Source organism: Lissotriton helveticus, chromosome 3_1 (genome assembly GCF_964261635.1).
Source record: "Lissotriton helveticus chromosome 3_1, aLisHel1.1, whole genome shotgun sequence".
Classification (NCBI taxonomy): Eukaryota; Metazoa; Chordata; class Amphibia; order Caudata; family Salamandridae; genus Lissotriton; species Lissotriton helveticus.
In genome coordinates, this window is record NC_136061.1 from 2073603824 (window position 1) to 2073630300 (window position 26477).

At 43.3% G+C, this 26477-nt stretch overlaps 2 long non-coding RNA genes across 2 annotated transcripts in view; one reads left to right on the forward strand and one right to left on the reverse strand.

The window, feature by feature from the left end:
• Positions 1 to 26477, reverse strand: part of LOC144825262 (uncharacterized) — a 394990-nt gene that overhangs the window by 187152 nt on the left and 181361 nt on the right. The window lies entirely within an intron of this gene.
• Positions 12835 to 26477, forward strand: part of LOC144825263 (uncharacterized) — a 275307-nt gene continuing 261664 nt past the window's right edge. The window contains exon 1 of the long non-coding RNA XR_013609362.1: positions 12835 to 13043. This is a non-coding gene — a long non-coding RNA (uncharacterized LOC144825263). The remainder of the gene's footprint in view (positions 13044 to 26477) is intronic.

Genomic DNA, 26477 nt, shown 5'->3' on the forward strand with positions numbered 1-26477 from the left:
TTGCTTGATAAGCCTGCTATATTTAACCCACAACCCGCTATCGAACTAAAAAAAGTAAAATGTAATTAAAATAAAATTGATAACTTTCACAAAATGTAACACATATATTATTAAACATAAACAATACTTATACAAAAAATACATCACAGACATTTAAAATATATACTAAAAGACATAACACTAATTAAAAAATCTATATTTTAAACAACTATATTTTTCCATACGATATTGACTTCTATGTTTTTAAGAACTATGGGGCATATTATCAAGGACGGGCGATACATTATCGCCCCTTTTATCGGCAGGAAACTGCCGATAAAGCGGCGATAATGGGCTTGATAATATGCTCTATGAATTCCTATCGAAGCCCATGTTAGATGTCTTCACATCTAACATGGGCTTCAATAGGAATTCATAGAGGCCATTATCGCTGCTTTATCGGCAGTTTCCTGCCGATAAAAGCGGCGATAATGTATCGCCCGTCCTTGATAATATGCCCGTATATTTCTTACCTTCAAAGTGATATTCTTGACCATGATATTCTTGTGTCGATATTTCTCACCAACAATATTTAGGACTCGATATTTCTGTAGTTTGAGATTTCCAACTCAAAATCTTTTCTTCACACCCGTACCGTGATGTGTTGATTACCATCACTGTTTCGGTGCCTCATATGGTAAAATAGGTGTCCTGTGATGGCTGTGAAAACTACTGAAACTTATGTTGACTTACTGGGATACTCCAATAAAAAGCCTACATGTCCACACAGCCCCCAGAGAGGTAGCTCTCAGTGTCACAGATACCAGTCCTTTCCTTGTGACCTTAGTTTTAGGATGTTGTAAATACTATGGTACTTGCCGCTATGAACCATATGCAGCAATGCAATAGACCTGTCAGGAAATGTGTCTAGACAGTCATGCACATCTAGTTTACCCCTCCAAAGGTACAACTTATGTGTTGGGTGTCATGGTACCTCACATCGCATGCCATGTAGGATGGACTTGACCCACATGATGTTAGTGGACTCGCTCTGTCAGTGTAGGTCATGACCAGGGTTGAGGTTAATCATCAGATGACCTTCACGGTGAGAGCTGGAGATATACCATGAAGTGCACCTACCTTGATGAAAGTTTGACTACAGGGGGTCACTCCCTACACCTTGCTAATTTGAGCAATTTGCTTGGTGAAACTCAATTATGGAGAGAGTATGAAATAGATATACTTGATATTGGAAAGAATATATTCCATAGATAAATGGACAATATGGGTTCCGGAGAGTCCTGACGAATACCGGAGTGACCCGATACTGTGGGCACAACAGAAATGGCAGAAACATGTTGACAATTTGGCAGTAAGGAGGGGTGTAGACATAATAATTTACTTCTATCACCACCATGCTTCACATTTTTAAACCTAGCCGGATGATCCAGGAATAACATTTCAAGAAATGACACATCCGAGGTAGTTTTAACCTTCACTGGCTGCACGTTTTCTTCAGTGATCCCAAATCTCATTGTTTGTATTGTTTTCCCCTCCCCCTAGCTCCACCCCAGACGTTGGTCTGCACAGGGGTGTGAGTAAGCAAGCCCAATGATGAGGCATGTCACAATTTTGTGAGTGGGGCAGTTTTTTCCACAGAGCACGTGCCACTTTCTAAAAATACACTTTCCTACTCTTTTGGGTGTGTTATAATGACAATTGTACCACACAGGCAACTGTTCTTGCTTGTGTGAGTTGTGATCTTCCTTCACTACTGTCTCTCATGTTATGGTGGCACTATTGCATGTGACATGATATAGACTTCACAGTACATGCAGTGTCTATACAACATTTCCCATTGGTAAGTACTGGTCATATAGTGACATGAAAGTGCAAACATCACTAGTGCCATCAGCATTAGGGCCTGCATGTCGGCCAGTGTGCATTTGGCAGTTGCTGGTTCTTCTGCAAAAGTGTTTTAAAATGCCCATTCACTGACTGGTGGCATTTATGAGAGTGTGAGATGTAGGGCTGTGGTGATCCTACGTGTGTGTCTACACTGATCCTTCCAAGGCAATCTGAGTATGCAATACCAAAGAGTGGTGTTATGTGCCTGCCCATTGGGACTCCTACATCTTCATTTCATAGACTAGTGTCGTCACCTGTACCAAGCCGGATTGGGGAGATTCCTGTGGCTGTAAGGAGTACTGTGCTGTGTGAATTCAGAGTATCTATCTCCCAAATGGTAAGACCTCAGTGTATTCTGTGAACTTTATCAGCTCAGTGTGATAAGTAAGTAAGTAAGTAAGCTACATGTGTACAGCTTTCATTTAAGTTTTCAGGTAGTGGACATCTGATGTAATTTGGACAGCAAAGTGTCATCAGTATGCAATGAGGATTTGCATGTGACATGATATCTGCCACTACCGTAAATGATTGTACATTGGTGTACCACTTGACCTTCATGACATCCTGATGTGTTATGAGTAATAGATTTGTTTCAGTCTTGCCCATGTGTGAGCATTATGTACATCTCACACTTGGATCCATCCTATTTGGTTACATCTTTTTACAAAGGTATATAACAAGTGCCAAAGTATTCAAGGTGATCAACTATCCTAGTTTGGACTTGAGGATTGAGTGTAGACTATCTCATCAATGCATTTGGGCCTGTCTGGGATTATGACAGAAGTCGACTCAACTGTTTGCAGATCATGTAGCATGCATGCATGTGCTCATGCTCAATTAGAAGCCTATGGAGCGAACCATGAAGGTGGTGTGATACGTGGACTTCTTCAATGTTTTCTGGTGATTTGTGATGGTCAGTTGTGGAAATGGAGTTGCAATACACCCATGTTCCATGTAATTTCAGATATACCCAGGGCAAGTGAAGGTAAAGGGGCTAAAATCAGTGGGAACACAGCTGGTCATGGTGGGCCCAGACCTAATACATCAGACAGCGACCAGGACGTTGCAAGGAGTGCCCCGGAGGATCAATTCCACCATCATCTGTTTCCGCCAACTGCAGTTCCATCGCTACCCTATCTGTTGTCCCCCCACAAGTTGGCCATTTTGGCTCCCATAAGAAGGGAGGTGTCTCCTTTTCTCCAGGCACCCCAGTGCCTGCCCCTGTTGCCCTCACTGCCCCGAGTGAGGAGGTTATTGACCACCTGAGGAACAGCTCTGTTGGTCAGACTGCAGTGCTAAATCTCCTCAAAGAGCAAGGCAACACACTGACCCAAGCGGTCCCCTACCTGGAAGACATTCACACTGTCATGTCTGGCCTACAGAGATCTTTTCAGGCTTTGACCTCCTCCCTCACAGTAGCCCTTTACCTGTCCCAAACTTTCACACCCCTCCTGCCCTATCCCTGTCCACATTCCCTATTCCTTTTCCTATCACCTAAGCAGGGAACACACTTCAACAGACACAAGACCCCACACAAACTCCAGGCTTCAAAAAAACTCAGCCATATTTACACATAGCAGACACTAACCTCCCTCATCACTACGAGCACCACCAAAAGCAAACCCTGAGGCACTACAGCAGCACATACAGTGTCCTCCATAGACACACCCGGACTTGCAAAAGCCACACTCACATCCACAGAATCCTCCACAACACCAAGCATTCATGCAGACATCACACAAACATCCATAGACCTCTCAATAACACGCATATCACCCATATCCCCTAACACCGCATCAACAGCCACAGACCCCTCCACAACACCCATATCCTCAGACATCGTACCCAAAGCCACAGACCCCTCTACAACACCAATATCCCCAGACACCGCATCAACAGTCACAGACCCCTCCGCAACACCCAGCACATGCATAACACTCCCATCGAAAAAAACACAAACACTCACATTCACCCACACAACATATACCACCATAACATACAGTTCACACAGTGGACCCACCTCACATATGCATTCCCTCTTCCTTCCAACACCCTACCTATTTTCTCCATGAATCTCTCATGTTTTCCCTTGCCATTAACGCTCTGAAGCCTGCCTCCCCCAAAGTCTCCAAAACCCTTCCCAAAGATTATGCCATCTCTTCCACTTCCCACTGTACCCAGCCAAAACAAAGAAAAAAACAACTCCTAAACCCAGCCCCAAAAACCCCAAACCCCAAAAGCCCAATGGATGCCTCTTTGTGAGGAGGTACCCTGGCAGTGTCAGTAAGGGCAAGTTTGGTGGCACAGCATTGTGCTGTGGCACATGGACTATGAATTGGCTGGCCACTGACCTTTATTTCTTTTTTGGATTGGTTTATATCCATTCATTAAAAACTATCACAGTTTAGAAGACATTAGTCCTGGCATTACTTTGATATTTATTGTATGTTATTATATAGTTAGTGACGTGTGATTACAGTTGTGTTTGTTTGATCCCTGATTGCTAATCCAGTTGAAGGGGTCAGTATGATGTAATATACCCGTGAAGCCAGTGCAAGAGATAGACAGTACAATGGCAAATATTAAATGGATGTGTATGTGGGTTGACACCCTGATGGGGAAGATATTGCATTGGATGATATGTTATATGGTAAGTATTTTTTTATTTTTTATTTTATTTATTTATTTTGCGGACTTCTAGAGCGCGTTGCTACCCGTAGGCGTCCCAGCGCTGTTGCTCAGCATGCTAGATCCAGGGAGGGGGGATGTTCAGGGGAAGAGCCAGGTTTTTAGTAACCTACGGAAGGCCCATAGGTTGGTTTCCCTTGGGATATTAAGGGGAAGGGCATTCCATAGCTTTGAAGCCTTATATGAGAAGAGGCGTCCCCCTGAGCGTGCTCTTCTTATTCTGGGGACACTGGCCAGGGAGAGGGTACTTGATCTCAACTGTCTATTGGTTTTGTGAGGTTTGATGAGCGGTCTCAGTATGGGGGGGCCTCTGCAATGGAGGATTTTGTGCGAAATACAGAGGGTTTTGAAGATAATTCTTTCCTGAATTGGGAGCCAATGTAGTGAAGTGAGAGCAGGTTTGGCGGAGCATCTGGGCTTTGTCCCAGTGAGAAGCCTGGCTGCTGCATTCTGGACGTGTTGCAGTTTGTTGATAACCAATTTTGGGGCCCCTAGGCACAGGGCATTTCCGTAGTCCAGTCTTGAGATGATTAGGCCCTGAATAAAGAGTTTTCTGGACTGGAAGGGAATTAGGGGGAGGATTTTCTGTGCTGTCCGCATGAGGCCAAAGCATGTTCCAGCGGTTTTCCTTGCCTGGGCTGTAAAATTGAGGTATTGGTCAATCCAGATGCCTAGGCTCCTAATTTCCTTTTTAGGGGTGGGTGGTGTTCCCATGCAGGGCAGTCATAAGAGTGTGGTGGGGAGTTTACTTGGGTCAGCAAGTAGTAAAATCTCTGTTTTCTCCCCATTAAGTTTAAGGCGAGAGTCGCTCATCCATTTTGAGATGTTCTGAAGGCAAGTGGCTAGGTTGCCCAAGCATTGAGCCGACTGATTTAGGGAGACGACAAGTTGGGTGTCGTCGGCATACATGACTACCTTTATACCAAAAGGTGTCACAATATCTTCCAGCGGGGACATGTGCACGTTAAAAAGTGTGGGGCTCAGGGAAGAGCCCTGAGGGACCCCACACTGAAGGGGTATTGCTCTGGAATGAGCATGCCAGTCGGCTACCTCGAAAGTTCTATGCTCCAAAAAAGATTTGAGCCAGGCCAGGGCGATGTCAGTGACTCCCGCTCTATTAAGCTGGTGGATGAGGATGGCGTGGTCCACAGTGTCGAATGCAGCGCTTAAGTCCAGGAGGATCACTGCCACTGATCCCCCTGCATGCAAGATGGTTCTTGCTTCTTCGATCACGGCTATGAGGGCGGTATCTGTGCCCGGCCCTGGTCTAAACCCTGTCTGGGAGAAACGCAGGAGATCATTGGACTCCAGAAAGGTGGATAGTTGTTGATTAACCATTTTTTCAGCCACCTTACTGATACCGTGGAGAAGTGAGATCGGTCTAAAGTTGGCCAGATCTGAGGGGTCAAGGTGGGGTTTTTTCAGCAAAGATCTGATTATGGCCCTTTTCCAGTTTGGGGGGGCAATGCCTTGGTTAAGGGAGGAATTGATTAGGTTGGTGAAGAGGGGAGTCACCGTGGGGGCTACCAGTTTTAGTTTATTCAAGGGGACGGGATCTGTCGGTGTTTCACTCTTGACTGAATTTAGGGTGGCTAGAAACACCTCCGTGGTTACCTGGGAGAAGGTATCAAGGAAGGGGCATCGAAAGCCATAGGAGAGGATGGCGGGTCTGGGAGGATGTTGAGAGTGGGGAGGGTTTTTAAGATGTTGTTAATTTTGGAGGAGAAGAACTCAGCTAACTGATTACATCTGGAGCCTGAGGGATCAGCAATAGGCTGTGGTTCAGGGACTTTCGTCAGTAAACGGATGATGCGGTAGGTTTCTTTAGAGGAGTAGGGTGCAGCTTGTATTTTTTCTTAGAAGAAGGCAGCTTGGGTGTTTTTTAGGCTGGCTTTGTAGCGCTTCATGGCTGCTTTGTATTCTCCTTTACTCTTTGCAGCCTAGTCCTTTCTCCATAGGCGTTCAAGCTTTTTACAGTTTTTCCTTAATTCGCGCAGCTCAGGTGTAAACCAAGGAGATTTAAATGTTCCTTTCTTGCTGGGGAGAGGTTTATTAGGCAGGATCGAGGGATTTTTCGATCCAGGTGCGGAGTTGTTGATCCGCTATCGCCGGGTCTGAATCGAGGATTGGAGCAGTGGCTGCAAGTTTGCAAGTCCAGGCTACTGTGTCTAATTTTGGCCACGGGCGGGAAGGAGCCTGAGGGGGGGGGGTCTGCCTGGGATTTCGATGGAAATTTGATACTTAAAGGGGATTATGTAGTGGTCCGTCCAGGGGACGGGAAGGGGCACTTCTGCAATCAATTCGGGAATATTCGAGAAAATAGGGTCCAAAAGATGGCCCTAAGTGTGAGTTGGCTGATGGTTTTTTAGATGAAGGTTATAGGCGGATAGGTCTGCCTTAAGGTCTTCCTTAAGTATTTCATCTTGGCCTGGCCACTGTCAAGGTAATTTAAGTTGCACATGCATGGCACTTTGTTATGTTATTGGTTGTCCCTGATATATTTCTGTTTCCAGGTCCAGTGCACATGGAGTATGTCAGACATGTGCAAAATGTACTGTGCCCCAGGACCCCAGCCTTTCAGGGTTCCCCCTAATAAAGGCATAGCTATCTGCAGAGAGTGTTTGCATTGTTCCCTTAGAATGTTTCTCACAATGATTCTATGTAATCCCATTGACTGACATTGCCTTTTCATGTAGGTGATGTGTGGAGTCCAATACAATGTTGTAACAGAGATGGTTATGTTATGTTATGTTATGTTATGTTATGTTATGTTATGGGGGTTTTGTATAGCGCGCGGCTACTCCGGAGAGTGTCCCGGCGCTGACGCACCAATAAACCCCCTGAGAGAAAAAGATGCAGTAGGACTACAAAAGAAAAGCTGCTATTATTGATGGAACAGCCAGGACTTTAATTGGCGCCTGAATTTTAGTAGCTCATGCTCTTGTCTGAGGCTGAGTGGAAGGGAGTTCCATATTTTCCCTACTACCACCTGAAAGGATCTACCCCCCCTTTCTGACCAAAGAAAATCTTGGTATCACCAGCAGATGCTGTGATGATGATCTGAGCGTCCTTGTCGGGCAATATGGTGTGACCCTCTGTTGAATATACTGTGCCCCACTATTATGTAGAGCCTTAAAGGCCAGCATAAGGGCCTTAAAGAGTATCCTGTTTTTCATAGGGAGCCAATGGAGAGTTATCAGATGATTCCTCATATGTGTTCTGGGTCCTACCAGTATAATAGCTCTTGCGGCTGCATGTTGGATCACCTGAAGACGGTTAAGTAGGTAGTTAGGGATGCCCAAATACAGAACATTGGCGTAATACAACCTAGATAAAATAAGGGCTTGGACCACAGTCTGCCTATGGGACTGAGGGAATAGAGGAAGAAAATTTTGCATCATCTTCAGTATTCCGAAACACACACCTACCACGGATTGCACGTGTGCTTTCATGGACAAAGATGAGTCCAACCAGATTGGACCCGGTGTCTGAGTCTGGGGTCACCAATTTCACCATTTATCTTCGGGAGCCGGTCCAAAAAACATTATTTCCGTTTTGGCTGAGTTGCACAATAATTGGTTTTGACATAACCCATCAAAAATCTTGGTGAGGCATAGGAGGATTGCAGGCTCAGTTACCTGCTCATCTTTACCAGCCGTAAACAGCAGCTGTGAATCATCGGCATGTGTTATGATTTTAGCTCCATATTCCTCCACCAGGGGTGCCAAAGGGGCCATATAGATATTAAAAAGAGTGGGACTTAATACCGATCCCTGAGGCACCACTACATTCAGTTGGGGAATATCTGCCGAGAAAGGAGGCGACCATACAGTTTGTCGACGGTCTTCAAGAAAAGAGGAGAACCACCTAAAAAACGTACGCCCAATACCGCACTCCCTCAACCTCTGTAAAAAGCCTGTTGTGGGGTACGGTATCAAACGCTGCAGAGAGGTCTAACAGTATCAAAACTGCCTTACCGCCCCTATCAAGTGTAGCTCTGATAGTTTCATTTATCTCTAGCAGGGCCGTTTCCGTACTGTAGTTAGTTCTAAAATCCGATTGGCTGGGATGAAGAGCATTAGTGGATTCAATAAAATCCGTAAGGATTGAATTCACATACTTTTCCAGGGTTTTTGCAAAAAACGGAAGCAGAGTTCTGGGCCTATAGTTACTTACTACTGTGGGGTCTACTGAAGGCTTCTTTAATAGCGGAAGGATATTACCCTGTTTCCAGCTCCATGGAACCCTGCCTTCTGACAAAGACATATTCAAAACTTGATTTGCCGCAGGGTTCAGAACCTCCGCCACTGACGCCATTATCGTTGCGGGACACGGGCGTTTCACTTTATTGATACATCTACGCAGATGTATCTGTGACATCAAAACAGGGCCTGGGATGTGTCCTGACGTTAGACAGGACAACGGGAAATATTGGATGGATGTCTATGTGGGTTGAAATCCTGATGGGGGCGACATTGCATTGGGTGACATGTTAAATGATAGTATTTAAGCTTGGCCTGGCCACTGTCAAGGTAATTTAAGTCGCACTTTTTCCTATGATGTATGTTGGATATTTGTTTGATGTGTTGAAGTTAGATATGTGTGTATCCTCACACGAAGGGTGTCAGCTTGTCATACCTTTGTGGACTTCTACATGGAGATGTGTCCATTTTGAAATGTCGACCTTACAGCTACTTCATCTAGATGTTCTGCATGCTATTAGTGCTGTGTTTGCTTTCATAAGTTGCACTTACCCATTGCCTACACATGCATGGCGCCTCCTTATACTATTGGCTGTCCCTTATATATTTCTGTGTCCAGGCCCAGTGCACATGGAGTATGCCAGACATGTGCAAAATGTACTGTGGCCCAGGGTCCCAGCCTTTCAGGGTTCCTGCTAATAGAGGCATAGCATTCTGCAGAGAGATTTTCCATTGGTCCCTTAGAATGGTTCTCACTATGATTCTATGTAATTCCATTGACTGACATTGCCTTTTTATGTAGGTGATATGTCAGAGTCCAATACAAAGTTGCAGCAGAGAAGGTGCATTTCACTTTATTGACACATCCACACAGATGTATCTGTGACATCAAAACAGGACCTGGGGTATGTGCAATGTGAGTGAGTCACATTCACTATAGCATCTTGGTCATAGGGTAATAAGGCCTCATGGTAGTTATAGTCACTTCAATGTCGCTTTAGTAATTATAACCTACATAACAAGTGAACTACAGTTGTGACATAGCAGACAAGTGAGAAGGGGCATAAGGCATCTTGGTTATAGTTGGAATGACAAGGCCTAATGTCAGTTCAATGTCACTTTAGAAACACTTGAGAAATGGTAAGCTTCCTGACAAGTGTAGATCAGTTGTAACAAGGCAGACAAGTGAGAAGGGGAAACAGTAGTGTAGCACCTTGGTTATAGTTGGAGTGACAAGGCCTCATGGTAATTGCAGTCACTTCAATGTCAGTTTAGCAACACTTGAGTAATGGTAACCTGCCTGATAAGCAAACTTCAGCAGTGACATAGCAGACAAGTGAGACAGGGCAAGTGAAACAGGGCAAAAGATGTGTGGCAGAGATTAATGGGTGTGATATTGTTGTGGAGGTGCTGTTGTGGAACACAAAATAGTGCACACATCACAATCACTCTGTATTTTTGTCAATTTTCATATGTGATAATGCACCAACTCCACAATAGAGAACACTATCGACCCATTAATGAAAACTCCACACCACGATTGAAGGCTCAAATCTTGCACCTTACTACACAAGCTTTGAACGAAGAGTACATCTGCAAGAAGGAATATGACTATCTAGATTTGACTTCACAAACATTCCTAATATTTACGTTCTTCCTATAGTCTACAAGGACACAAGCCACCCTCCGGGCCGTCCCAATATTGCAGCATGTTGGTACCTTTTAGAACCACTGGCCAAATATATAGATGTGTTCTTAAAACCTTTTGTCCCTTTAACAGAAGCTTACATTAGGGACTCAATGGACTTTATTGCCAAAATCGAAGACTCAATATTCGAAGGTGACCAGCAGTTGTTGGTCACTTTTGACATTGAAAGTTTATATACAAACATACCCCAAGAGGAGGCCTTATTCGTATTAGATACAGTACTTGACGGGAGATCCAGACCACACGCAGTACCCACACATTTAATTTCAGCCTTGGCTAAAATTTGTCTTAAAAATAACTTTTTTTCATTTAAAGACGAGCTCTTTATACAAGTAAAAGGTGTAGCCATGGGCTGTTGCTTTACACCGGAGATTGCTAATTTAGTCATGGATACTTTTGAGAGAAACTTAATTTTCCCTGAGACTACACCTTTTAAACCCCATATCGTCCAATGGAGTCGATTTATCGACGATATATTTATTATATGGTCAGGGACCGTAGAACAACTCCTGGTCTTCCACAATTGTCTCAATGCACTCTCAGCTGACTTAAAGTTTTCTATTTCCCATAGCAACTCAAGAATTAAGTTCTTAAACCTGTGTGTTTCACATAGGGAAGGGAGACTAGAGGTGTGCCTTTACACTAAGCCCACAGATCGCAACACCCTATTAAATTTTACCAGTGGACACCCCAGGACCCTTAAAGAGAACTTGCCATATGGACAGTTCTTAAGGATCTGGCGGAATTGCACCAACAAAGCTGATTATTTTGAACACGCTGAGAAATTACAAATCAAGTTATGCAATAGAGGATATCCAAGAGAATTGGTGAGAACAGCTCTCAAGAGAGCGTGGTTCACACCACGCGAAACTCTACTCGTCCCAAAGGAAAAACAAGACACATATAGGATGACTGTGTCCTAACGTATAATCCCAAGGCAAATAAAATCAAACAGATTATCCTTAGCAATTGGAGACTGATACAACAGTTTGATATTCCCAAGCTCCTTTTTGCGTTTCGCAAAGGCAAAAACATCCAACAACATTTGGTGAAAGCCACTCGTATGCTCCCTGAGAAAGGGAACCTTAGAAGCATGTTAAGTCTTCCTCCTGTAGTAGGGCATTTTAAATGTAACGGATGTGTGGTGTGTATGCATACAACCAACTTCAAATCTGTGATGATTAATGGTAACAAACATACCCAAACCAACTCCTCGAACTGTAACACCAAAAATGTGGTGTATTGCATCACGTGTCCTTGCAATAAGACGTATATAGTACAAACATCGCAGAATGTGAAGATGCGAATTATTCAACATCAGTCTAGAATTAGGTGCAAAACACAGGGAGCTCCACTGGTGCAACATTACTCTGCACTTAACCACAATGAAAATGACATCAGGTGGTCTGTGCTACTGGTGGTGAGAGCCCAGAGTAAAGTGACCCTACAAATGACTCTAAACAAACTAGAGGCACGGATGATTGAAAAATACCAAACTGCGACAGTAGGTTTGAATGATCGTGATGAAATATGGGCACTTATTAGATCATAAACAGTGTATTACTGTACTTTGATTATCTGAATCTATGTTGTACATATGTATGATTTTGTCTTTCAGCCGGACTTTCCTCGTCTTTCCCCTGCAATAGTGTTATATGCTTTTATGAACATTTCTTTGTAATTTTGACTCTGTAATGTATTTTGTATATATATATATATATATATAGTTTTTGGGTATATTTTTGTATATATTTGTATATATGTGTTAATTGTTCTTGATCCTCTCTAGTTCTGCTGGAGGTCGGAGACTTATGTACACTGTTCACTAAGTACTTAGACTGTTAGTCTGCCTCTGTGCTCTTGTTGCCCTCCGGATCCATTTCGCCACCAGTACTTTGTTCATGAGGTCATTATTGACCTTATAGTGATCACACACTATTTTTATTTTAGTTTATGGGTTCTTAGGACCCCTGAAATGTTTTCCTTTTTTGTTTTACTTGTTTAGAGGACTCATTTTTATAATAATTCGTTATTCCCCAGTATCCTCCTTTATAGCAGTTTTGGCTGATTTGTGCCAATTAGGAAGGCGCCCTCATAGTGAGCACTTTGATACTCCCGCTCAAACTCCTTTTTGAGGACAGCTTGGAGTGAACCCGTATACTCCTTTGTTGTAATCTTCTATCGAGGATACTGTTCTGCCGGTCCCTTGTGATAGTTCGCCTTCTATGTCTATTCACTGACGCGTGCAAGTCCTGGTCACGTGGGACGCGCCGCGCTTCCTCATAGAGAGGAGATCCTCAGCGTTCACACGCTAGCGATCCATGGAGTGACTGGGCGACCCGAAGCATACTTTTCGACTGGTGAGGAGATCTAGTGTTGCCCTCTCCTTTTGGTCCATGGTAGGGGGGAGTTGATTAGATCCTCCAGTGTACGCAGGTTGGAGGTGACGCCTGTATTCCTTTACTATTTCCCGTGCAGTTGTTGAACCTGGGATTGGTTACCTTTACTAAAGCGACGTGTGAGAGTGTTCCACACAGACGTACCTCGCCATTTATAAGGTATGATACCACGTACATGGGGTTTCCTTTTGGTGTGTGATCTGTATGTCATATACATTAGAGGTGTCTTTAGCATGCCCATTCATTGCTTCACCTGTAGAATTCCTCCTTTTTGTGAGATCTTTTGAAGAGTGCCGCCAGATTGGATCTACCTCAGTAAGTTGCCCCTTGTGAGCTCTCCTCTGCCATACTGCATGCGACCTACTCTTTAAGGACGGTCTAGTACTTTTTGTTCCTTTTCCTCACTTTTTTTATTTTTATTTCAGTAATTGCATTGCTTCTTGGTGATTACAGGAGACTCTGGATTTAGTGTGTGACTTCGGTTGTCTAAGTGCACCCTTACCAGAGTTATAGTACACAATAGTCTCTTTATTCTTACCCCTTGTTGATTTGTTATCTTGGAGTGGTGGAGGGTCTAAGACTTTTTTTAATTGGTCTGCTTCTCTTTTGGCACATTTTGGTCACCTGAATGCCTACTTTATTTTTCACTTATTATTTGTTTCTCTGCTGGTGACATAATCGATATCTGGTTAATGAGGGCACAGAGAGCATGACAGATTGCTATAAGACGGTATACATTTCGTTGTATGTATTTTTTAGGTTTTCTTATCACCCTTTCCTGAGGAGGCCAGAGTTGTTGGAAGGCCGAAACGTGACCGCGTTGACACCTTCCATAAAGAGGAGTCTGATTTAACCTTGAAATCAAAGTGGAATTATACCTTTTGACACATTCCTTATATTTAGGTTCTACATCTCCGTTTTGAACCGATTGTGTCTGACTACCTCGGTGTGTACTTCCTAGAATTAATAGGAGGACACCTAGCTTTTGTTTTAATAATTTTTTCAGGGTGATGAAGGATTTGTGTGTGATTATGTACTGCCTGAATTAATTTTGTGTATTTTTTCCTTTGTTGTTGTATATAGTTGTGTACATATGTATGTATATTTGTGCAGAATGTAAATTTGAAATTCACTGAAACTACTGAATAATGAGTTTGTGTGATTACGATAATTAAAATGTGTAATCACGTTTTCCATTAGTCGTGGTGGTATGTTCATCTATAAAATAGCAGGTTAGTGGACAAGTGCCACCAGTATAGGAGAATTAGCAGTCCCCTATTAGTTAATTATTCAGCTATCTATTCTTACTCTCCCACTTTCCCAGTGGACCTGTGCAGTAGCAATGTTTTGGCCTAGGAGGGCATCCTACAGATGTAATTTTTATGACTGATAATAAACAATCCCACACAGGGTTCCTGTATATGTGTAAATGTATATGTGTAAATTTCTTAGGGACCACAACTTCCTTAACTGGTCCATGGCGGTGCATTGTTTTGAGGAGGAGTCAATGGCAACAGGTAGTTGTATGACGTGCCATCAATTTCGTCTCCGACGGACTGGGTTTTGAAGGTGTTCAAGGAGGTAGAGCAGCGGCAGGATGTGTCCAATGGGCTCCATGATGGTAGAAGATGTGTAGAGGTGAGAAGAGGTGAGTTTGGACCTCATATTCCTCCCTTTCCACCATCTCAGATATGGTGGCTGTCAAGCAACTCATAATTGGGTGGGCAGTTTCACTGGCGGTCTGAGTCTTCCACAACCTCATAGACCCACTCCACGACTGCCACACTCGGAGTTGGCTGGCGGTGTCCCTTGTTCGGCAGTGGTCTTCGGAAAGCCAATCTGCCCAACTCGCAATACAGTGGTTGGGCACCAAAGCTCAATGCAGTCATACCACCACCACCGGTACAGCGTTCCATGGACTGTCAAACTCGTAATAAGGCCTTTGGTCTTTTTTCTGGAACTCTCAATCCTCCAGCATGGCAAGGTTCAAAACTGAACTCAGTGTGGGTCCTTCAGAGCTGGACATATCATCGAGGAACCACTGAAGCTGTTCATTTTGGTGGCAAAACTCAGAGAGGGACAAAGCTGGATTTCGTAGCCACCAAGATCGCTTTGTCACTGGGATGGATTTGCCGCCTTGCTCTTTGCAAGGTTTTATGATCAGGCTTAGTCACTTTTTTGGTTCTCCAAACCTCCTAAAGGAACAAGGCTAGAAGATGTAGATGGGTAGGGCTCCTCAAGGCTGGATACCATTTCAGCCATGTTGCACTGAACCAATGTGGCAAAAGGTCAGAGCAGGTCAAAACTGATTTTCATGCCCGCCTTGGGTGCAACCTTCCTAGCAAGCCCCAGCATTGTTTCATGGTCCTCTGCAGAGGGAAAAAATAACTGTGTCACACATCTCTCCAGCTGCTGGGAATGTTTCTTCTGTTCGCTACTGCAGCCCCTATGCCTTAGTAGAGGCATTCAGACACCAGGTCCCTCTCCAGCTAAGGCCCCTGCAGGATCCAGTTCACTGTGGTTTGCTGCACCTTGTTGGAGTCAGGAGCCCTAATACTTTGTGTACATGCAGCAGGAAAACAGGAGATGAGCCAACAGACCCATGAAGTGCCATTCCAGTCCATGGGTGCAACACAGCTATATGAAGTCTGTTTTATTCCAGCAGAGCCTTCTTCTTCATGTGTAATCAAAACAGGTACAGGAATGTTTTGAGGAGGTGATGATGAGATGATAGACTTATTGTGTGCACTTACCAGGGGTTTGAGATTTCTTTTCTTATGAATTTTGCCTACTTTCTTGCCCTATGCCCTTCTCATTTTGCAGCACTTCCTCTTGGCTTTGCTAAAACATTATCAGTATGAAATCTAAGATGGTTGTACTCTTCCATCAAGAGGTAGTACATTTTGAAATGTATTTATTTATGCTTAGTTATTTAAAACTGTATCATGTACCTTAAAATTATACATCAAACACATTTTATCAAATTAAAAACATATTGTATTTGTAAAAAATTTAGGCAGCTTTACATATTGGAAAATGATCTATTTTCTAACTGTTTTGGAAACCAGGAGGTATTTTGTATCCCCATATAGTCAAAGTACGGTAATAAAATAGCAGTGTAATATACAAATAAGACATGGGGTTATAACAAATTAAAATATGGCAGAATAAACTTCACATATTTTATACAACCCATTCTCAGCTGTTTCTAATAGGTTTGTTTCAAGCACTTTTTAAAGATTTTGCATATCGACAGTTGATCATTGGATCTGTGGATCTTAGACCTACAATGACAGCCTGCCTACAAGTGCAGTTTCCCCGCTCATTAAAAAAAGTTTTCAGCATTGATGTGAATAATGTTCTCCACCCCTTTGTTACACAGACCACAGAGTGTTTTTGTAGATGTCTTATTCCATTATTTTTTCACATGGGTTTCTGCCAAAAGGAAAGTGCATAACATCAATTTTCAGTTTTGTTGACCAGCCAGCTTCTAGATATGGTTGGGTTTTAAGAATTGTGTATTCATTGATCACTGTGCAGGCATGTGCTCTGCTGGCAAATTTCTCTTTATCATTTAAAATGGATACTGCCTTTGATGTCTTATTATAAATTTATTTAAATCAGTTGGCGACAGGCAACTACCCATATTGATTGAATACCCAATTATTTTTTTTGATGCATTGAAATAACTATGGGCTGGTGCTTTTTTGTTCCTTTGTATCTCCTGCCACAAAGCTTGGCATAAGTGATTATCAGAGACTATTCTTATTCTATTCCAGGTTTTCACGTATGTTCCCTTCCTTGCTATTATTTGATTAATAAGACCAAATGCCAGTCTGACCTGGGCTGGTGATGTTTTCAAGGGTAGGTGGAGCAGAGATCTAAATACGTTTGAAGAGATCAGGTTTAAGAGAACCGTGTCCTTGCCACAATGTACTTCAGTACCATATGTAACTGTTGGTAGGAATCTAGCTGAAATCCCTTTAAGTGGTGGTGCATACTGAGATCATCTAATCTTTTTTGAAGGAATCGGAATGCATGAGTCAAAGAAATACCTTTTCTCTTCAAGTCCACCTTATGCTGTTTAAAAGTAGCCCATTGAAAAAAAACTGCTTTATTTAAAAGCAGTCCCAGACATGGTGGTCTGCTAAGCCCAGCAGGCCGCCATACCTGGGAGGGCCTGTCATTCCCAATGGGCTCGCAAATTGCGAAAGGCTCATTAATATTAATGAGCCTCACAATTTGCGACCCCATTGGGAATCGCAAACACTGTGTTCCACGCTGTTGTACATGGCAAATAGAGCCTCGCAAATTTCGACTCGCAAATGAGCCACAATTTGCGAGGCGCAGTTTTGGTAGTCGTACATATGGCCCCAAGTTCTTGCACTTAGTGAAAAATAAAGATTTGCATTTTTATGCCATTTTGTGAGTTTTATTATTGAAATGTTTTCATCCTTCATATTTATTGGTTCTATTTCACTTTGTGAGGCTACTTCTACAAATACGGCTGGACTTCCCTTTGGGCGACCTGCTTTATTAATTTGTATTGCTAGCGAGTAAAAACCTACATAGCCATTAATAGGAAATGATTGTAATGCCCATATCTCTTGTAGGCATATTATATGATTATTTTCCAATAGTTGCACAAGACTCTTCCCATGGCTTTAAGGTTAGGCACCATTAATATTGCAAGAGCAAATTGCTAGATCCTCTTTTTCCTTAGGAAATTTTGATTTCTCTAATTTGATTATGCGCCACCCTTCCCATGCAGCGCCTCCGTTAACCAACCTATATTTAATTGTATCTTTCCTGTTTCTTCAGGTGTTGACCTCATTTTTTGATGTGAGTATGAGATGTTTAATGTACTTCCTACTGGATTAGTCAAAATTAAATGACAGTGGCTATGATTCTCATAGTTATTCATCCTTCGTTCGGTATTTTCTGAGACAAACAGGGCACAATATCCAAGTCTAAAGGAGACCCTTTGTACTTGGATGCCCCAGGACTGTAGGCAATCTTTTGCCAGTAGTATCCTATTTGCGATAGCAGTACATGCCCAAGTGACTAGGATTGATTCTGGAGACATTTAATCTGGCAGTTCTGTAAATTCAATAGATTCTATATTGGATAAGTAATTTCCCGTTAGCTGGGGAACAGCCTGCAAATGTTTGATGATATTATGTCTGTTCAGTATATCATGTCTTCCTCTCGACTGATATTTAGGAGTAAAGATTATTTTTGATGTAGGTTTGCCTTCCCAAACTAAAATGATTTTATCTTGATCTTTCTTCTCATCCCTTTTTGGGCACTGTGTTATCCACATAGATTTAAAATCTGGGTTTTTTCCAGATTCAACCCAGATGTAGGACATAATATCCTCATTTTCATATTGAGTCCTGTTATCTACCATTCGGCAGCACCATCCATTGCCATAAACCTTTTCTGCTTAATATCTGTCACCTTTTGTTCCTTTTCTTTACCTAATGATTTATTTTTAATACTTTCCTTTATTTGCAAGGAGAGCATATATTGAACATTTTCACTCTTCAGACTTCCATTCCGCCCGACAACGTATTTGTCCTCTGTGCGTTTTTACATAGTTTGCTCTTTGTTTATTTTGTGCTTTACACATTTTTTCAGTTGCTTTTTAGTTATTTTTGATTCAGTTTATAATAGAGAAACAGTTTTTTTTTCCTGGTTTATCTGTGAGGAAAGAGATGTTACAGCGTTTGTGTTGGGTTTGGCTACAAGGATTTCTGTATTTTGGGGAGAAGTATCACCCGTATTAGCTAATGTTTTATTTGCCTACTGTTGCGAGGATTCTGCACACACAGAACTATGGGCAGGACAACAGGACCTCGGTGTGTAGGGGCTAAGCCTTCTTACCACCTCTGCACCCAAAATCCCATAACCGACTACCTATAGTGTCTCATTCGTTCTCTCACATAATCCTACATAATCACGGAGCTACAAATGATTGGACAACCCAGAACACAACATTCCCGACATTCTTAGGAATTGCATTAGCAAGACGTACCCTTTTGCTCACTCACTCGTACTTGTCCACAGTAAGAATTGACAGAGTCAATGAGAGTGGGACCCTGTTTGGCATTGTTTTAAATGTATAGCCCAGATACAACTGTATGATGCCCTCCTTGCCCATGTCACTGACACTGCAGAGGCACACAGTACACAAATGGAAATGTGCTCACAACTCATAATCAGTGATAGTGATGTGTTCATTAAATTGTTTCACACAACAACACCTCCTCATCAATATCACAACTATTCAGATTTTAACAGGTCTCCCTTTGCCTCATGACACATCGTGATCTTATGAAGGTCAACTTAATGGCCAATCTTCCATCTATATGTGTTGTCACAGAAATCATGTTGCATGCAAATGCAGATTGCATACTGCTGGGCCTTTTGGCTCCAAATTTCATCATATGTCCACTATCTGAAAAGTCTAATGAAAAACTATATTGAGGTAGTTTCGCTATGTATCACATGGACCTTAGACAGTTGCCTCTAAACATTTAGGTCCAAACTTTTGGGCGATAGATAGTCCAAATTCGCAAAGCACAAAACTTCATATAGCCATATGAACATTCCCAATCCTGCTTGATAGAGGTGATAACGCCATTCATACATTGCATTCCTGGAAGCCAATACACCTTTACAGGTTGTTGGCTGTCAGCAAATATCTATGACATGAAGATGTGGGATCACTAGATTCCCAATGGGATAGCACATCACAGCAGTCTTTGGTATTGCAAACTCAGATTGCCTTGTAAGAATGAGTGTTGACACTCAAATATGACCTCTACAGTTCCACATCTCACTCCCTGATGTATGTCACCAGTCAGTGAATGACTTTTTGAAACACTATTGTAGATGTACTAACAACAAGCAAATGTACATTGGGCAACATGTAGGCACCAATGCTGATTGCACCAGTGATGTTTGCACCGATGTCACTGTTGAAACACAGTTTACCAATGGGAAGTTTTGTACAGTCACTGCATAAACTGTGCACATATACACCATGTCACATGTAATAGGGCCACCATCACATGAGAGGCAGAAGTGAGGGAACATCACTTCTTACACAAGGAAGATAAGTGGCCTGTGTGGTACAATTGTCCCCCAGAACAACTAAAAACATGAGATGATTTATCACTTCACTCAGCCAGGTGTCTGCAAATAAATGAAAATGTGTAGTGGACCGGACTCTGTTGTGTTCCTGGTCATACAAACATTAGGCACAGCACAGCAGCATGCACCACTACCAGGCTTACACAAACAATGACTCATCCTGTGTGTTGCATATGGGTCACCCCCACAATTGACGGGGAAATACCTGCCTGTAACACACACAGTTGGCAATGTAACAGTATGACTTTGGCGAGGACTCAGTCCCAAGTAGCTTCAGGGCGACGGCTCTTCAAAGGTCTTTCTTCTGATGGGTGCTGACCTGTATGTATGCAATTGATGATGAAACAGTTTGTAACTGCAAGTTTTAGGATATCTGTTTGTTTGATACATATTTGTTTTAACAGCTAGCACAAGCATTCATCACTAGTCAACAAATACACAGGTAAATGAAACCTGCTAATCATTACAAAAGCATGAATACACACTTCTGTGCTCATCTGCTGACTATCTTCAACCCTGGTCATTACCTACACTGACTAAGTCAACCCACTAATATCATGTAGGCCAGGACTATCCTATATGTTTTGTTATGTGAGATACTATGACACATAACACACCATTGAGACCATCTGAAAGGTGAACAACTTGTGCATGACTGTACAGACACCTTTACAGTGAGGCCCAGTGACTTGATGCATATGGTCCATAGAGCCCGGTAACATAATATAGACTACATCCTGAGACTTAGATCACAAAGTAAGACCTGGCGTGCGTGTCACTGACAGCTTTCTCTGGGGATGTGTGGACATATGGACTACCTAATCAGATATTATACAACGTCAGATTGAGTTTGTGTGGTACGTACTGTCATAATAGGGCACACCTTTTGCCATATGTGGCACTGTTACAGAGATGACATTCAACATACCATTGCATGTGTTGTTTCATTGGATTGAATGTAACAACATTGGTGTATAACACGTCAAAATCTCTTCAGAAGTAACCAACTATCGACACTGGAAATTTGTCAGATGTGTAATAGGTCTGTACTGTGGAAGCATGACTTATGAAAAAGGACAACAGACCTGTGGGGGTAAGTGGACTGTCATAAGTCAAAGACTTAAGATGCTTGTTTCCGGTCCAGGACAAGGTTTGGCAGTTCGGGCTGGACTGTTTCCATGAGGCACAGGGTCAGACTGATTTGCATATGGTCATGTCTGAATAGGGTGGCAGAGTGAGCTAAAGAATGATGATGGATTAAACCCAGATCAGTTGACTGGGATGAGTGCTTGCAATGTTCAACACTCCATCCATCATCCCCTTTGGTTTTGCTTTTTCGCCCTAAATTGGCAGAGTATGCCCAGATGTGGGTCCCTTGCTCACTTTGCCACTGGATTCAAGTTAGCCTGGCTGATGACTGATTAGCCAGAAACCGGTCCCAGGATGCTTGTTTCTCGTCCAGGGAAGACATGGCTTGGCAGTTCTGCCTGGACTGTTCCCATGAGGCACTGGGTCAGACTGATTTGCATATGGCCATGTTGTAACTGGGTTGGCGGAGTGAACTAAAGAATGATGATAGACTAAACCCAGATCAGTTGACTGGGGGTGAGTGCTTGCAATGTTCAACATTCCGTCCATCATCCCCTTTGGTTTTGCATAAGTCAAAGACACACATTGGCAATGTGGATAAATGGAAAAAAGTATCAGGCCAGTCAATCCGGGCTACCACTGCTTAATAAAACTTATTTTGGGAACTTCCATGGATATGCAGGTTTACAGGGAGATTACGCTGCACCTCAGTTGCATTGTCACAGTAACTCTGCCCCAACCGAGGCTGTGGCCCAGACTGGCTATAAATCATTGTCAGGCCTTGCTTTCTGCAGGCTGTGCCAACTGATCCCACACAAACATCAGATTTCCACCAATTCAATGCATAAGAGTGAGTCTTGTGGCCATCAAATACATGACCTCAAGGTTGTATGGCACTTTGAAGGAGTCTGTGAGATATAACTAGCTCCCAGGCAATAGTTTTGCAAAGTCTGATGTAGGCTGAGTGATCTGTTGGGCTGTACTCACGGCAAACATCATCCTCATTTGCTTCTTGTGGTATACAGATACAGCTAATTCTGTAAAGCCTATACATTTCTTTGAATAAATACCATCATCTGATTGGTAACTTATTATAGGTACCATGAAATGTAGACATGCATAGATGTGTGCATGCAACACAAGTAGGATATAGAGCTTACCATACATTACAATGCTACGTTCACTCTACAAAGTATAGTGCCCCATAACCCATTACATGATTATCCTATGAAGGGGCAACTCAAATTCACCAGAAACTAGCATGTTTTCCCTCTGGGACTCAGAGGCACATTGTAGCCAATGGGAATGGAAAGGATGAAGTTAACAGTAAAAATATGAATTTGAAATAGTTACCTGTTCCTATGGAGAGCCATGGAGCTGGCAATACAGGGAAAGGACCTCTCTAACCAAGGTCTTCAACTCCTCTAGAGAAAAGAGACGGGGACTCTAACCTGCTTGGCCTGGCATAATTGTGCCCTGAGGTGGCAAACAGCAACTAAAGTGGAGGAGGTATTGATAGCAGAGGTGTCAGGAATCAAGGGAGTTATTTTTCTAACCGTAGTGTACATGTTTGCCGCATATGTGGTCTTCACCATGGACTCACACAGCCATTAAACCGTGACTTTTGCAATCACCAACGTTAGCCTATGGCTGTGCCCACCGTGGATGCAACCATGGTGGTGGCCGTTCCAAATGTACCAGATGCGAGGTCAGGCAGTCATCATTTTGCTGACTGGCCCTACAATATTGGTGACTGTGTGTGGCCACCACAACATGTGAGGGATAACCTGTTTATATTTGAAAAACTCCCTTTCCATGTAATGCCCAGTACAAAAATCATCTGTGTGATGCATTACCGTTCATAAATGCAAAATGTGTGTTGTGCACTGAACACTGCGGTTGACGGTTTTTGGCCTCAAATGATATGAACACCTCAGTTTTGTGCAACATTAACATTTCAGAATTGGTAATGTGCACATTTCATTTACAGACACATGTGAAAGCCACATTGGTGATTATTGATGGATGTTGAATCGTAGATAAGGTTAGTATGAATTATATGTAATGTGTTATAAATAAAATCTCAGCCTGAATTTCGAAGTTGATGACAGCTTGCGAGAGAAATCGCTGTACACGTATGCTGCATGCTCCGGCTGGGCCCCCGGCTTCCGCTCTCGGTCCGTGGCTTGGGTATCTCACCTGCTGGGACTCCAGGACATGCCACAGTAAGTTCGTTTTCTGCTTCCCCACAGCTGGTGTGAAAGGAAACAAGGGAATCCTACTGACTTGGAGCCTGGGTGAAGCTTTTTACAAGAAACAACGGCTCCTGTGGATAAATAAGAACTAATTCTGATACAAGTAATGCACAATGGCAATCCGGGTGATTGATATAGATGTCGAAAAAAGGAAGCTGTATATACACAGTGAGAATGAATTCATCAAATCAGAATCATTTATGTCAATATATATCAACAGTTTGTACAAAATTTCCATAACATTATAAACACATATGTAATCATAAAAGGTGATGGCGTGTCCCATGTCAATTTAACTAAACAAGTGAACCTAAACTGCTAAGGTGAAACATAATAATATGTAGACAACATAAGGTTTCAAGTTTACAATTCAGTTGGAAAGAGACAACCCAATTATAAGTATAGACCATTAAAGTACAGCAGTTGAAATGTATAAACAACTGTTGCAACAAGTCTGTCTCTTTATCTCTGTCGACGGCGTTTCGACCTGTATGGGGTATCAGGTCTCTTCAGGACTGTTCAATGAGGGGCACCTATAAGATATCATAAGTATGTGTTAGCCAGTGCGCCATCAAAAGCGGGTAATCATAAAGTCATTTGGGAAATTTAAATAAAGCCTCAGACTACCTTTCAAGGGTTTGCGCTGCTTAGGGAGCGAGAAAATGTGGCACCGTGAAGTAAAGGTGAAAATAAGGACTTACAGGTATCCCGTCCGGGAACTGTATGGGGTATCATAAAAAAGGGAAAAAATAAGTAAATGCCCATACGGCCATTGTATTTGACATAATCAGCGTGTATCATTCACACGCAAGACTTAAAACTGGTGAGGGTGTGAGGTAAGCAGGCATACGGGATAGGATGTCGGTCCGCAGATCCGTGTAATAAGCTGTTTCGATGTGCTGGAGGAGAGGCACTGATGCGAAGCACGAGTCAGGAGACGGCCTATCTACCGGTACATTGGAAAGAAAAGAATACAGCCAATGGTAGTACTCACCAGGAAACACACAGGGGCGCTCCTGGTATTGAAATGGCTGGCGATGTAGGAAAAAAGACTTCTATGTAGTCAATGGTGTGTGGCTCAGACGATGCTGGCTCTGTGAAGAAGAATCCGCAATTACTCTATTTGTAATATAGTTAATGGGCAAGAAAGCGTGGGATACGAACAATGGCCCTTGGTAAGTTACATACCTAAATATTAGCGCATGAAGCACGGACGATCCCGGCGGTGTGTCCTCTCTTCTCTGTGTGATAACAGAGAGTGGCACATGCAGTACCGCGTGTTATGAAGGAACTAGGATGGAGCTTGCCAGTAGATCACAAATCAACGGGCGAACTCCAAGCGAGTGATCACCGATTGCCTGTGTGAATGGAAAGGGTCAACAGACTCCAATGTGGTGAGGCGCGAGCAACGAGGTGTAAATGGTAATGTCTGTATAACGAGTAAAGCCTATGGATGTAATTCTGTCTGCTCGTCTGTATTTGCAGAACTGTTACTGAGATAATACCACATTTCTCATATAAATTGACATTATATACGTTAACAAAGTGGCAGACATAGCGCGATCATTCGTCTGTGCTATACTGTTTTAAACATAATGTGCCTGTGGGCTTTATATGGCTCATTTACTGTTTCTAACAGCCAGATTCATCAATGTCCTAATCTGCGATTTCTAAATTGCGAGAAAAAGCGAATTGCAATTAAGAAATCGCAGATTGGCATTCATGAATATTTGCGAGAAAAAAAAGCGATTTGCATTCGGCCGCAATCGCCGATTGCGAGTCCCCGAAAATCGGTAAATATTCGCATATTCGGCCGATAGCCGTGTGGAAATTGCGATTTCGCAATTAGCGATATCGCAAATTGCGATCTCGCTAACTGCGAGATCGCAAAAACAGGAAGTCGCATCCTGAGCACAGTGATGACATCACAACCAGGAAGTAGGCAGGTTCCACCCTCATTCAGCAGTGAGAGCCTGAACTGGAAGCATCATCATCAGAGGTCCCTTCCAGTGTGCCTACAGGAGTTATTTAGGAGACACCCCAGTGACAAGCATGTCTGAGGAAGCTGCTGCTGGATCTGCCAGTGGGAGAAAAAGGAAAATAAAATTTTCAGAGCAAGAGCTCGAATTTTTAATTGAAGGAGTCTGCAAGGACTACAATCGGCTCTTTGGGAAAGACTCCAGAAGGGTGCCCGAGGCCAATAAGAGGCGGCTATGGTTGCGCATCCGCCCTAAAGTTAACTCTGTGGGGGTGACCCAGCGCTCCGTGGACGAGCTAAAAAAATGCTGGTATGACCTCAGAGGGCGGTCAAAGGAGAAGATTGCGGAGAGGCTGGGGGAGCGTGTGGCGACAGGTGGAGGGGAGCCCACTGTCCCACCGAATACACCACTGGAGGACCGAGTGGAGGACACCATAAATCCGCAGGCATGCGTGGGTGTGATACAGCTTGACTCCTCCCGACCCACCCAAGACACACCAGGTAAGTGCCTTGCGACTGCGACCCCCTGTCCCCTAACAATGTCCATGACTCCAGAGCCCATATCAAACCCGAGTCATGCAGCCAAAGCACACCACTAAAGCGCTATTGCATTGTGGGACATGTAGTCTGACCACAATTACCATCTTACCCCATTAAGCCAGACATGTTTAGTGAGAGTCAATCCTGCAGCGACTCAGGGAATGGTAGTCTGCATGCATGTAGGAAGCCTAAATGTGTAAGAAACATGTCACTAATCAACGTCCACTTTACATCACAGGTGGCGTAGAAGTCCCCAGCACAGACAGCGATGGCCTGGTCATTGAGGACATCACGGAGGACACAGAGGAAGACACAAATCTATCCCCACAGCCCGGACCATCAGGGCAAGCTGCCGAACCAGCGGTAATTACACCACCAGCCCCTGTGGCCAGTTCCACCCCTGTGCCACCACGAGCTGCAGTAGCACTGCCCGTCCCACAACCACCAGTGGGGCATGCAACACCAGCAGCAGTTCGCCAACCAACCCGCCGCCCTGCGGCTGTGAGGAGCCAGTCCAGCGGACTGGTGAGGGGTCAGCGCACTAACAATTCCCGTGGTGGCAGGGGACAAAAC